The 13,646-nt window shown below is 35.8% G+C and overlaps 1 protein-coding gene across 1 annotated transcript in view; it reads right to left on the minus strand.

Annotated features, from left to right (window-relative positions):
• The window catches only part of LOC138714960 (peroxidase-like), a 54,900-nt gene extending 49,201 nt beyond the window's left edge, over window positions 1-5,699 (minus strand). Inside the window, exon 1 of the mRNA XM_069847276.1 lies at window positions 5,596-5,699. The gene's annotated coding sequence lies outside the window, so the exon portion shown is untranslated. The remainder of the gene's footprint in view (window positions 1-5,595) is intronic.
• Between the last annotated feature and the right edge of the window lie 7,947 nt (window positions 5,700-13,646).

A 13,646-nucleotide genomic window follows, 5' to 3' on the forward strand; every position in this document is an offset into this window, starting at 1 on the left:
TAATAATAATAATAATAATAAATTGCACTTTTTAATGTGTGTGACACTTATTATTACACTTACTTACTATTGCGCTTTTCACACTTCGCTCTACAGGTTTACATTATACAGTAGGATAGGAAAAAAGGCACTTGCACCCAAAAGAGAGAAGAAAAGTGTGTGAATTCCCGATGCGTCATAGCACTCAGTCAGGGTCAGTACACTTGCACCTAAGAGTCAAGGTCGAAAAATCGTAAGCGGGGTAAGAGGAGTAAAAAATCACAACAATCAATGGTACTAGCAATGAGGGGAAGTGGGTGTGTTTTCCCTTTTTATATTATGTTCGACTAAAGATTTTTTACAAAGTTTTAGCAAGACCGTACAGAATGCATACGGTCCGAGTACACTGTACAGAAAGAACAAAATACCGTATTTGTACGGTCCAAACCGTACAGTTGGCAACACTGGATATGCTGCTCTGGGTTTCAAAGGGCGCTCTAGCGGGACTTCACCGGACCTTGAGACCACATGGCTGAATCAGTAGATGACATTTCATTGTTGAGTCACGATATCTACAAGGAAACGACATTCGGACTCCAAAAACCATTCCCATAGGCTATAAAGTAGTGGTGAAGCTATACTCCTCGGACTGCGTTTCTAGTCTTTGGGCAAAATATTTACGGTATTTATAATAATGGGATATTTTCTCCTTTAATCGTAGTTTAAATGTTGAATCACTTTTGAACATTTTATGATGTTATAGAGAGAAATGTCTCAAACATTTCGTTGTCAGCAATCGAGTCGATGACGATGCTCGCCAATAAAACCGAAGTTCGCGGTCGAGGACTACAAAAATCCTTCACATGGCTTCCTTTGTAATGGAAGCAGAGCGCAACGTCCCATGACGCAAAAAACTCTCTTCCCGGAAGATAGGTTTCCACGCGAAATTTAACGACTCTTACTCGCCTATACCAGAATTAAACTCTGCAACTTCCATCCTTCTTTGTCATTCCTTCTCAGGAGTAGTTAATTCCGTCTTAGAAAGTTCCACTATCAGAAATGGAATTGACATTGTTCGGCTATCAGAGACTGCAAAGGTCAGAGTTATAATAACCACAGACATTAAAGATTTAGAACATCTTATTGTTCCATTCAGAAGAAGATACAGCTGACAGGCACATCGCATCGCGTTTCTTAAGATAATAAAAATATTTCCCATGGTTTCACCGACTGTTCCTCGATTGGTCTAGTATTTTAATGCGCTGTGAACTGAATTGAACCGATTAGATAAGAGGGGGAATTGATAAAAATATTGATAAGGCAAATATTTTATCGGTTCTGAACATTCTCGAAATGCCATATTATCTAATATTGCAAAGCATTCATCATTGTACATAATTTGTTTTCTTTAGGAAGTTAATCCTAGAATAGCTGCAGTTCATACTAATTTTCTCTGATCTGTCAATTCTTCCCTCATAAAATAACTCAGAACAGTAGCTTTAAGAAAAGGAAAAGTTCTTCACTTTCATAGAGTTTTAAAAGATTCTAATTTATTTACATGACCTATCATCTGATTCAGAGAGAGCGCAGGTATAAACTGAAAAAATATATATACTTTTTCGTAACTTAAGGTGCCGCCATTGTTCCATAGCGGACGTCTTGATTGTAACAATTCAGGAGTGCTTTATAGGGTTGACACTAGACGAAACGTTAACTGAAGGGTTAAGAAGTCAACTCTACACACTCGACATCAAATGAAAATTTCCGGCAGTATTAATAACGAACACAGAGAGTTTTTGGAAGTTTACTCGGGGTGTCATTCCTCGTATTATAGATCTACTACTACTACTACTACTACTACTACTACTACTACTACAATTACTACTACTACTATATTACTATTATTATTATTATTATTATTATTATTATTATTATTATTATTGTTATTACTATAGCATGAGCTATCGAGTCTGTTTACTACAATGTTATGCCAGATTTCTCTGTTATTGTGTGTTTCCCAAACATCTATGCTTAGTAACTTTATAATTATTTTATAGGGGTATCAATAATCTCAATCGTGAACTACCTTGAAGTTTATTTTAACTTCAAGGTGCATTCGGTTCTAAAAAAAAAAAACCTTTGATATAAATGTGAGTCAATAAGTCAATGAAGTTTTATTTGGACGTAAGGAAGAAGCGAAAAATGTCGTTTTCTGTAGTAAATTGCTCTGCCTATCGAACTTTATAATCTAGTGGTTAAACCAAGCTAGCAATTCGCGGCAGCTGCTCTCTGTTTTTGTGGCTGCGAATTCCAGGCGCAACATGAGACACACCTCCGACGTGGCGCGCTGACTCAAACAACAACAAGTGATCACGCGGGCAGCACGTGGTAGTCCGACGGGTCTTGCTATAGTGCAGACATAATAGCGAGCCTGACGAAATAATCGAGCTCAATTGCATCAAGAAGGTAATGGTTATCAGAGACATGCTTCGTTTGTTTTATTTATTAATTACTCAAAGTTCTGGGAAAATGCATGCTCTAATGTACAGTATCTTTTACCTAACGACGGAAGTTACACAGGGTAGATTAAATGATGACGTCGATACAAGAAAGAAAGTTCAGCGGACGAAAGAAACCTGAATTTGAAATAAACATGCCCACGGCCGCTTTATTCATATAATCAGAAGTTGATTTTCGTACGTTATTAGTTGGCGCTCGCATGCTTCAATGTAACGAACAAGTGAGCACTTCAGTGAATGAATAGCCAACCAGTGACGTACTTAACAGCAGAAGTAGGCTATGTAGTTGGGGTAAGACTCTAGGTTCTTATTAAAGATAATGTAGATAATTATTACAGTTGTCTGAACACTATTTATTAATAAAATGAATAAAATAAATAAAATTGGTTAGAAACCATACATGTTTCGGGGGCTGTGATCCCCCATCATCAGTGGTTGTACCACGACTGCAACAAAATAATGGAATGTATAAAGATCTTGAATATACTACTAAAAAATATAACATTTATAAAATACAAAGTCTAAGACAACATCGTTAAAAAGTAAAATGATCCAATGAATTGAATTGAAATTTCATTATGAACTTAATTAAGAATGAATTTGAAGAATAGTTATTAAATATTTTTAAATGATATCTTATACAAGGAATATATATAATACAATTCTGATAATACAATGTATAAATCTTAAGTAATACTGATGGTGACCCAAGAATAATGTTAAAATATCAAAATATTGTAGAATATGAATGACAAGATGTGAATGTTATTCATTCCAAAACATTTGAAATTAAAAATTAACATCAATGAAGTTAAAAACTGATGTTAAAAATTTTTTTAAAAAGAAGTTTCAAAAGTAGAACGTATGTTCTTATACTATAAGTACAATAAGAAATACATTAGAAGAATGGACATTACTACAATTTACATGTTGAACTCACCTACAGTGTAGATGTTCTACCGCGTGTCGTATCTTAAAGAGGACTGACTATGCTGAAGAGCAAGACAAAGAATACGTAACCAATACTACGTTGTCATAGTCAGTCCTCTTTAAGATACGACACGCGGTAGAACATCTACACCGTAGGTGAGTTCAACATGTAAATTGTAGTAATGTCCATTCTTCTAATGTATTTCTTATTGTACTTATAGTATAAGAACATATGTTCTACTTTTGAAACTTCTTTTTAAAAAAATTTTTAACATCAGTTTTTAACTTCACTGATGTTAATTTTTAATTTCAAATGTTTTGGAATGAATAACATTCACATCATGTCATTCATATTCTACAATATTTTGATATTTTAACATTATTCTTGGGTCACCATCAGTATTACTTAAGATTTATACATTGTATTATCAGAATTGTATTATATATATTCCTTCTATAAGATATCATTTAAAAATATTTAATAACTATTCTTCAAATTCATTCTTAATTAAGTTCATAATGAAATTTCAATTCAATACTTTGGATCATTTTACTTTTTAACGATGTTATCTTAGACTTTGTATTTTATGAATGTTATATTTTTTAGTAGTATATTCAAGATCTTTATACATTCCATTATTTTGTTGCAGTCCTGGTACAACCACTGATGATGGGGGATCACAGCCCCCGAAACATGTATGGTTTCTAACCAATTTTATTTATTTTATTCATTTTATTAATAAATAGTGTTCAGACAACTGTAATAATTACCTACATTATCTTTAATCTTAACTTATGAACACTGTTGTATTTCGACCTCCTAAGTATTTAACTCTAGGTTCTCATTAGAAACAATGTCTGAAGTTGACGTTTTAACTTTAACCATTCTAAAATCTTTAACAAATAAGGATTAAAGATAAAATACATGCCTGCACTAGAAAATTTAACTCTCAAACGCATACATACATACATACATACATACATACATACATACATACATACATACATACAGTACATACATACATACATACATACATACATACATACATACATACATACATACATACATACCTGTGAAGTAACGGCTAGCGCGTCTGCCCGCGAAACCAGGTGGCTCGGGTTCGAATCCCGGTCGGGGCAAATTACCTGGTTGAGGTTTTTTCGGGGGTTTTCCCTCAACCCAATATGAGAAAATGCTGGGTAACTATCGGTGCTGGACCCCGGACTCATTACACCGGCATTATCATCGTCATTCATTCAGACGCTAAATAACCTAAGATGTTGATACAACGTCGTAAAATAACCTATGTAAAATACATACATACATCTATTGTAATAAAATGATGTTTTGAGTGTTATTTACAGTGGTTTGTAATAAGATTTAATTTGCCGAGAAATTTCTAAAGCAGAGAGTGATGATGACTTAATTTACCGTTCAATACGTCAAGATCTGGTGAAAATTAGATGTTGAATATACTCGTATAAACTTATAGTTATATTGATATTCTGACGGAATTACATATTTTCAATATTTCTGGTACCGGTATACTGTCTACGTACAATTTATTCCACAACGCCTAATTTTATCAAGCTCCAGATACAGCGCATTGAACATGTGCAGTAAACAAGAATGCCTGTTTATATGCTACTTGAAGAGAGTCGTGCGAAATTTGTTGCCTACATACAGGTGGACTCCCAACAAGACTAGGGACATTTTTTTTCTGGAATTGGTCATTGATACTTAACGTGAATTTTTATAGTAAGGAAAATGTGCCAAATGTAACAGTAAATATCGCATGCCTTCGAAAGTTTGTGTTAGCGACAATATCTGTTGTCTTGATCGAAAACTTCAGTAAAAGTTTTTACAGTTTACCTTCATGAATTACTTGGAAAATAAATATAAAGCTAAATTTTGGTAAATAGAGTAGGAAAAAATAGGCCTAATCACAGTACTTATTGCGCTATATTGCATATAACTTACATATTATTATCATTTTTTTGCGGTCATTTTACTTAGGTCTATAGAGAATATTAAGCAGCTTTACAGTTCGTAATCTTTCTTTCAACGTCCACTTCGCGATATGAGTTACGTCACAGAGCATGTGAGATAAATTGGAGGTTTAATATGATGTCCCGAAGCGTTTGTTTACGTTTATATTTACCTTACCTTGTTTGCGACTGGATGCTGCTCAATGAACGTGATCTTTGATCGCGCATTCCTCTCGGCTCGCTGACTTGTTCTGACGCTGCTGCATTGTGTCTAGCCTATATAGTTTTGTGTAGGGGGTCGCTTCTTGACGTCAGAATATTGACTCGTGTCTTGATAGCCAAAGTCCATCCCGAGAGAACCGAAACAGCGTCTATCTTTTGTGTCTGGGTCATCGTTCCGGTCTGCCCTGCTCCCAGAGCAAAAGTCACCCAAGTGCAGATCCCTAATTCAGCCTAGCTTCTTTCTGTTTCTGAATCCTTTTCGCACCTTGGTATTGTTTCCTCTATTACTCCCCCATTTTCTACTTTCTTTACATCCCCTTCTATTTCATCTTTTTTTAGTTAGTTATTTAATGCCGCTGTATCAACTAACTCGTTTATTGTATTGTATTGTATTTATTAACATTCCATGGTATTCAAACATGCTTAAAGCTAGAATATGGAACAAGTAAAAAAACTTATTACTATTATAAACTCTTAATTTATAGTCACAGTCTAGATGAAATATATACAGAAGAGATCTACAATATAGTCTACTAGTACAATACAAAGTTTTAGTATCAATTTCATGAAGTGTTATTGAATGTCATGAATTCACCTACAGAATAGAAGGCGTGAGAAATTAGGTACTTCTTTAATTTGGCCCTAAATAATTTTATGTTTTAAGTTTCATTTTTATATCGATAGGGAGGCTATTAAAAATTTTTACTGCCACATAACGCACTCCTTTTTGATACCACGATAGACTTGCCGATGGAGTATGAAAGTCATTTTCTGACGTGTATTTATGCTATGAACTGTTGAATTAGTTACAAAGTTTTCACGATTACATACTAGGAAGGTTATTAATGAAAAGATATACTGACAAGCCATGTGCATTATTTGTAGTTTTTTTTTAAATAATCCTACACGATTCCCTAAATTTGGCACCTACCATTATTCTAATTACTCTTTTTTGTAATAGAAATATATTGTTACTATCTGTGGAATTTCCCCAGAATATTATTTAAAAACTCATTACCGAGTGGAAGTATGCAAAGTATATTGTTTTTAAGGTATTGATATTTACTATCTTTTGCATAGATCTAATAGCAAAACAAGCTGAATTTAGTTTGGGGGTAATTTCTTTAATATGATTTTTCCAATTTAACACATTATCGATTTTTAAGCCAAGAAATTTGGTTGTTGTTGTTTCTAATAGAGATCTATTATTAATTATTGCGCTAGAAATTTGCGACGTTGAATTTGGACATGATTTAAAATTTATTATATTTAGTGTCGATGGGATTGGTAATAGCGAGATGAGGCCAAGGGTTCGTCATAGATTACCTGCCATTCGCTTTACGGTTGAAAAAAATCTCGGAAAAAACCAACAAGGTAATCAACCCACGAACTCACGTCCGAGCGGATCTCCGAATCGGCAAGCAAGCGCCTCAGTCGAATGAACTACGCCGGTGGCTATTTCATTTTTTCCACATTCTTTCTTTCCTATCGTCTTTATCAATTTACTTATCCGGTTCCTCCTATTTCATCTCCCGCTCTTTCCTTCTCTGCATCCTTTTCATCTATCTTCTTTTTCTCCGTATCTTTTCATAAATCCCCGTCACTTCCTTCCCGAGGTAGTCTGTCATAATCCCTCTGTCCCGTAAATTTAAATCCTATTCTGTCATGCTAAATCCAGTGTTCCTGACATGAAAAGCTTGTCAACTAATTCCACACTAAGGCTTTTTCAAATCATATTTCTTTCGTCTGTGAAGATATTGAATATCGCAATGTCGCCTTATTCTTTTAAAATTTGCACGGATATTTTCCAATCATATTATATCTCACCTACATTCAGTTGAAAATGATATATTTGCAGTCCATATTGTACATCGGAGGTTTTTGTGCAGCCTGACGAAACCTGGAACTTCCTCATGGAACTGTGATAATGAAGTGATAATATAAAATTATCATGCTGTCACAAGAACGGTTAAGCCGTCGATTTTTTTTCTAATTCTTGTGAGTCCAAGTGAAATTTGTGATGCCCATGGTGGAGATGGGGCAAAATTTTCTTCTTTTCTTTTTTCTTTTTGGTTATGATTATACCTTTTCACCATAGTCCATAACCGCACTTAAAACTGGAGCAATAGCAATAGTAAGCTATGCTGAAGCTTAGAGATCGACATTCGTGTGTATTTACACATATTACCTTCAGTGCTTTTCACTCGTATGCATTGTTCTCAGGATTGCCTAAAGGTTGTAGGCGCTCTTGACTTTCTTGGCTCACTAAAGTCAGTGACTGATGACAAACATCGACTGCAACGTACCCCCGATTTATAACTTGTGTTAGGCAAGTCGGTAGCCCAGGTAACACAGGGGTTTTCTCCGGGAGCTCCGGTTCCCCTGTGTCATACCAACAAATCTCCATCATCTCATCTCATCTCATCTCATCTCATCTCATCTCATCTCATCTCATCTCATCTCATCTCATCTCATCTCATCTCATCTCATCTCATCTCGGCTGTAGCGTACACCAGCTTTCTATGGCGCACCATGGGCAACGACTCTGTCGGTAAATTGATCTACACAACTGGCTTCATATTGGTGAACGACGAAAAGGCAAGTACTCGCCATTAGCAAAAAAAGAACGCTTAAAAAGCGAACTATAATACGTGATCAATCAGTGCTGTAAACTGTAAACAGAGGTTTTGTGAGTCATTTAACAGTAGGACTAGCACGAGTGATGTTGAACGACGCTCAGGGTCTCAATTAAGTTCTCTGTGGGAAAATTATTATTTATTTTCGGAGGTAGAAATTAGAATATTGTGATTAGTTTGTGGAAAAGTTATCACCACTGTTAAGAAAATTCAATTTAGAGCGCCATTATGAAACATACGAATGATATTGCGATGTACTTGCAATAGTAGTAAGTTTATTTAATCATAGGCCTACTGTATTGCAAGCATATTATTCACGGTTAGAGATCTTTCTTGTAGCAGAAAGCTTTGTTGTTTTTGTTTTGTTTGTTTTTGTTTTTTTTTTTTTCAAAAAAGCATTTCCTTACTTTATGTTCCTTCTAAATGTTTACATTTTAGATCCAGTTTAAGAACTTAAACTAAAATAATGCCTACAAGATACTTAATTTAGGTAATTGTTTAAACTATTACAGCTACTTATTTATATACGTGTGATTTAGTTTCTTTTTATTTACACCAACGAAACAACTCGCTCTTCCTTAAGCTGTTATGGTATCGCTTCGACTGAGAACCGGTTTAGCGTGCATGGCACGCATTTTCATTCTTACACAGTGCTATTACTCAGTGCAGGATTCTACTCATCACTGCTAGTAACGTATTATTTTCCTCAAAAGATCGACGGTGATCGCTGTACGGAACAAAATAATATACACAGAATTCTTTCAAGTTGACACCGACGTCTTGAGTATATTGTTATTTCAAGCAGCTAAAAATACAGCTGTAATACGATGATAAGGAAAGCGCGAATATCACGAGACAACCTGCGCCATAACAAATTAAAATTGCACTGTCCAGAATGGATCTGAGTCTCCGCGGGTCATGCAGATACGTTAACCCTTTAGCCAGCGTTGTGACTGTGATTTCATATAGACCTACGTAAATGTATTTTATTTACATGAATAATGAAATAATATGCCCATGCGGGTTTAGTAACTTCAACGTTGCGTGAAAGCTATGCGTTCGAAGCCCCCACATGGCATGAATGTTTGTCCATAGTCAGTGCGCTGTCCGTGTTGTTCTAAAATCTAGATGGAGCCTCGGTGTCGTGTTGTCATGGAAGTTCAACCAAGGGTTCGTTTGTGCCAGACTCTGAAGAAAGATTCTTCAATGGTTGTATACTAGCCAAAAAGAAAAGAAAGCATGCGAGTTGTACACTAGCCAGAAAGAAAAGAAAACAACATGCGAATTTAAAAGTTGTTGTTAATGTCGACCGGAATGGGACCAGGATTTCCTTCATGTAGGCTACGCAAGTGTTGCGCGCTTTATCATGCAGCTGTCTATGAGCTGTCATCACCGCCTTGATTAAAACGATATCAGTACCGATAAACAGAATCAAAATAGCAGCCGCTGCAATCTCGTGCGAGATTTAGCAACAAATGCGCACGCTTCAGGTCTGCGACCTCTGTAATGTTATCTGTTTTACTTCCATTCCGGTTATACAACAAGCGTTGATCAACATAGATAATGACCAACGCCTTGTGACGTAAATACTGATAACGAAAAAGAGCGTTTTTCGAAATGATGTCGATTGGTGACCCGTAAGATAGCTACACTTTTAAAGTTACCGACTTTATTCAGTTGCAGTGGGAGAATGCTTTAATGAAATAATATGTTGCGTTTTAATAGCAGGAATTACTGAAAGGCTACGAAATTGCAAGTACTTCTTGGCTCAAAGAAGGTCCGACTTGACGTCTGTGATGGAATTATTGATGGGACATCAAGTTTTTATGAAATGAAGAAAAAGTGAACTACAAAAAACCGCCAGTAATGTACTCAGTAGATATCACTGAATAAATATAATAAATTTTCAGTTATTTCGTACCACAAATTCAGGGCTTCTGTAACGTCTAATCTGTTACGTTTTATTCTATTCTACAAGGTACAATCAATATATTTTTGAACTGTACTTGTATTTATTGTACCCTTGAACATACAGTAGTAGTCCACACCTGTGGAATAACGATTAGCGCGTCTGGACGCAAAACCAGATGGCCCGGGTTCGATTCCCGGCCGGGACAAATTACCTGGTTGAGATTTTCCGGGGTTTTCCCTCAACCCAATATGAGCAAATGCTGGGTAACTTTCGGTGCTGGACCCCGGACTCATTCCACAGGCATTATCACCTTCATCTCATTCAGACGCTAAATAACCTAAGATATTGATAAAGCATCGTAAAATAACCTACTAAAACATACAGTACATGCGCTTGTTACTCAAGATCATTGTTTCCACGCCTGTTGAGTCAGTCTATCAAACAGCATCAGATTGTCTATAAGAAATGAACTTCTCTACGTGATTTTGTGCAAATATGTCAAGAACCTATTACGATTTTTCCTGTAATTTCTCCTTATTCGCCTTATGGCTTGTCTTCTTCTCAGACTTTCAAGTGATGCATTTAGTATAGATTCCAGGCGTTTCCCTGGTTCTAGATAACTTGTCCGTTTCCTATGTCCTGTGTGTTACCTACATTCAGGGCAGTCCGGAAACTAACTGATTTCCCTTTGTATTCTAACAAATAAATGAGAACGGTAACAGAAGAAAATGAACTGCTTGCAGAAAACCCGTTCTGCAACACTTTATTCAATCCAAAATATAATGGAAATTAAAATCGAATCCAGGCCCTTGTATTGCGAAGCTATAAATTTATCTAAATGTTTATCTCGTTTTATATTGTATATTTATATATAAAAACGAATCACGCCTAAAACAGAATACAATCATCTAGTGTTTTTTATGGTATCGTGTCTGATAACTCAGACATCTGCTACTTTCCCTGTAATTACTTGCTCTATATAACGAAGGCTGACTATAGGATTTACATTAATTGGTATGATATACAAGAAGTACGATACAGTACCTTCCTATTGCTGCTACGTTGCTATTAAGAATTATTGTCTTTCGTGTAAATTGTGAAATGACGGAAAGAGCGGGTATATTTTCATCACAAATTTTACTTGTACCACAGGGACTTGAAGTACGGTCGTCAGTGATAAAAGTTATTCCATATTTCTATATTTATGGTGTTTTCCAAAATGATAATGTAAAATATCATATTTGCAAAATTTATGGTGTGAGACCCGCGTATGTTAGATTTTTTACATAAAATTAAATTGGTAAACAATACCATATTCCAAACAAAAAAAAAATAAACAATATACAATTCACACATTGTTCCAGAAACAAAATAAATCTGTATTAAACATTATTTTAATATGGTAGAAGTACGGTAGCTCAAAATTGTCCTATCATCCTTGCATTTTAAATTCTGTACGGCCGTATTTCACAAAACAGATGAATAAACTGAAAGAAGTAAATGAAGATCCAAGTAAATAATGAAATATGTCTACAAGAAAAGAAATTAATCTTGAGCAGCAAAATTATTCTGTCAAAACAAATTAATTTTGTGGACATTGGCGCCTCTTGCTCTGAAACGTCGCTTTGGTATGACTATTGTTGTTTATATGAGCACACACGTTTCAAACTCCATTCATTGCAGTCACTTTTCTAGCAAAACTGGCAAACAAACAAGTCACAACAGTTTAGAGGGCATTCTGATGTAAGTTGCTGATTTTCCCAGATCCGGCTGTGTGTTTCTGCAAAAACTGCAGAAGTCCATAAAAGCGTGCAAAAATTGAAAACTGCTGAAGCTACAATAAATCAGTTGAAGGTAGGCTATCAATTTTGAACTTATGGGCGATGGCTTGAAAATCGTATTTACTTTCCGCCTGTGTGAAACAATGCGAACATGTCTATCTTTTTATATATACACGTTGAACATTTATGTTTACGTTGATGCACAAATATTGCTGTATTCTGACTGATGTGATCGTGTGTATTTATTTTTATGTATCTCTTTTATTTTAGTTGGTTATTTATCAACTACGGTACTAGGTTATTTAGCGTCCATGAGATTGGTGATAGCGAGATGGTATTTGGCGAGATGATGCCGAGGATCGCCATAGATTACCTGGAATTCACCTTACTGTTGGGGAAAACCTCGGAAAAAACCCAACCAGGTAATCAGCCCAAGCGGGGATCGAACCCGCGCCCGAGCGCAACTTCAGATCGGCAGACGAGCGCCTTAACCGACTGAGCCACGCCAGTGGCTTCTATCTCTAATGTATTTATGTGCGTATTCAACTTTCTACTATTATCGCATATTGTGTGTATGTATGAGCCCTGATCACATATATAACAGATTGACCATCCCTATCTTAAAAACGGTAACATGTGGAAGAGAACAACCACCAGGATCGCCACTGTCGATTGGTAACGACCGCTAGATGGAAGCACAGTTGCTCCATGCAATTCAAATGAGAGTTATAACATGAATTCTTCTGCAGTAGCTAGATGACAACATAGTGAAACTGATAAACGTTGTTGCCTTCAAAGCCCAAAAACTGATCAATCTGTTAATATGTGGGTGATCTGGGGTATGAGTGATCATATTTAAGACACTGGAATCATACGTAGATGTGCATGTGAGTAACCACGGCTGAAATTGCTGTTAATATTTACAGTACCTGACCCTCTGATGTCCGCGCCGAGGTCTTCTATCTATGTCTCAGAGAGGCGCGACGCTTACTGAATGCTGTGACGAAGACGCTTATCTGACCCAATTGATGTTTTTTTACATCAAAGACTTCATGACTGGAAGGCGAATGACGCCATCGATAATCAGATGCGATGTTTTACTAATGTGACGTAATCTGTGGAGATTTCGGCATATTTAGGCCAAGAGGTTACGATGATTTTAACTACATACGTATTTTAATTTCATGAAATCTGTGAAATGTTTGTTCTATATGAGAGCGCATTACATTGCTTAACCCTTAAATTGACAAAACTTCATTACTCACATTAGTTTATTAAACCGTGTCGGACTGTAAAGAAAACAACTATCGCAATGTCCATATTATGTTATATGTTGTACAATATTATAGGCTAGTATTGTGAAATTTTAATTTTAATTTAAACCGTGTCGGACTGTAAAGAAAACAACTACCGCAATGAATAATTTCAAGGGAAAAATTGTTCCGGGGCCGGGTATCGATCCCGGGACCTCTGGTATTCAAATCTGCTTTACAGGGAGCTTTACCTGAAAGACTAGATTTGCATAACTACCGCAATGTCCATATTATGTTATATGTTGTACAATATTATAGTATTGTGAAATTTTAATTTTCCTATCAATTTTTTTCTATTGTTCTATTAAAATTATAGCATATAGCTTATTCTGCCTAGGACTCGCGTTACGGAATGCGCGCTGGTT

This window comes from Periplaneta americana, chromosome 15 (assembly GCF_040183065.1).
Source record: "Periplaneta americana isolate PAMFEO1 chromosome 15, P.americana_PAMFEO1_priV1, whole genome shotgun sequence".
Classification (NCBI taxonomy): Eukaryota; Metazoa; Arthropoda; class Insecta; order Blattodea; family Blattidae; genus Periplaneta; species Periplaneta americana.